This window comes from Marmota marmota, unplaced genomic scaffold (assembly GCF_001458135.2).
Source record: "Marmota marmota marmota unplaced genomic scaffold, marMar, whole genome shotgun sequence".
Lineage (NCBI taxonomy): Eukaryota > Metazoa > Chordata > Mammalia > Rodentia > Sciuridae > Marmota > Marmota marmota.
Window position 1 is genome coordinate 7,919,695 of NW_025999853.1, and position 2,061 is coordinate 7,921,755.

Here is a 2,061-nt window from a genome sequence, read left to right on the forward strand (position 1 = left end):
ATATATATATATATATATATATACATACATATATGAGACTAAACTGAAATTTCAAAAGGTAAAACTCTTCTGTGCTGTTAGGAATCAGAGTAGTGGTTTGTCCTGGGCATGGGGGTGAGAGATATTAGGGGGCTCCTGGGGTTCTGTTTCCCGAGCTGGTGCTGGCTGTGTGGCATGTTGAGTTTGTGTAAATTTAGCAAGCTGTATTATGAACACATTTTCTGAATGTAACAGCAAACTTCAATAACAATATATTTTTAAAATATATTTTAAAATAAGTTTACCTTTACCCTAAGAGGATTATTTTTAAAAGTGAATGTACTGGGTCTGGGATCTTAGCTCAGTGGTAGACTGCTTGTCTAGCATATGTGAGGAACTGGGTTCAATCCTCATCACCACATATAAATAAATAAAGGTCTATCAACACCTAATTTTTTTAAAAAAAAAGTGAATGAACTAAATAAACAAAATGTCATATATGCAATGGATATTAGACTTAAAAATGAAGGAAAGTCTGTCACATGCTACAACATGCTACAAGATGAAACTTGAAGATATTTTGCTAAGTGAAATAAGCCAGTTGCAAAAGACAAATACTGCATGATTCTAATGATATGCAGGACACAAAAGTGGTCAAATTCGTAGAAACAGAAAGTAGAGTGGTGTTACTAGGCAGGGACTGGAAAAAGAAGGAAAAAGGGAGTTGTCCAATTGACAATGGAGTTTCAGGTTTGCAAAATGCAAAAGTTCTGGAGATTTATTTCACAACAATGTGAACACACTTAACAGTACTGAACTGCACATTTTAAACTGATTAATAGTAAACTGCATGTATTTTTTTACCCCAATAAATAAAAGTAAGTGTAGTTAAAGATAACTGGTGAATAAGAATTGTAATGCTTTCCACTGCTGTAGTGTAGTAAAAAAAAAAAAAAAAAGATAACTGGTGAATGAATGGTAACACATAGGTACCAGGAGAATCCTGAAGGTGGTTCACAGAAGGCAAATTTGGGGCACACCTACCTACTCGAACCCCTTCATTGAACTGATGAGAAGAAACTCAAGTGATGGCCATAAATTCTCTGCCTGACCTTGAGCAGGAACTCTCCTACCCTTTCTCTCCATCCATGCAGCTCCCACAGCAAGGATGTCCTTCCCCTCCTCAGAGACCCGCCAAACCTTACCACACCTAAGGCAGCTGCCTCCCCCGCGCACCATTCCTCTTAGCCCTTTACCCTAAGAGGATGAAAATGTAATTCCTTTGTAAGCCTGTGAAATAGATCCTACAGCTTGAATAATTCCAGCACCTGGGCAAGGCACTCTTGAGTTTCACTTTCCAACTTGGAGGAGGAAGTATGTTAATAACCAGAGCTTTGAAGTCAAATCTCCTCCACTTGTATCCTAGCTCTATCACTTAACTAGTTGTGTAATCTTGGGCAATTTCGTACCCTTAGTGTGCTTCAATTTCTTCATCTACAAAATGGGGCCTTTGATAAATCTCACTGTATGGTTGGAAGGATGAAACAAGACGATCCATGCGATGTGTTTAAAACAGGCCCAGCAAGGCTGGGGCCTGGGGACGTGGCTCAGTGGGTGGCAGAGGCTTGCTCAGCCTGCTGAAGCCCTGGGTTCCAACCCCAACACCTGGGGCGGGGCAGGGGGCTGCCCAGTAGCTGATGATTAGCCATGATCATCATTATCTGCAAAGGGGAGAAAATATAGCGGCTTTCTCATCCCAATGGGTAACGTAAGGCATAAAGAGGGATGGTGGCGCCGGGACGTGTTTAAGGACTGGCAGGGCCTGGGGCTGGTCTGCAAGGAGCCGAGGACGGAGGGCGCGCGGCACGTGGGCGCGCTCTCTTGCTCACGCGTGCGGCCCCGCCCCCTAACGTCTCCCTGGAGACCGGGCGCGTGCCCGGGGTCCTCAATGGCGGGGCCGGCTCGGGTTGCTTGGTGCTCGGGTCTGGTGTCCGAACGTTTTCCGCAGGTCCTCGGACCGGCCGTTCCTGCGTCCACCTCCTACCTCCTGAACGCTATGGGTCCGCGGGCCGCCCGAGGCCG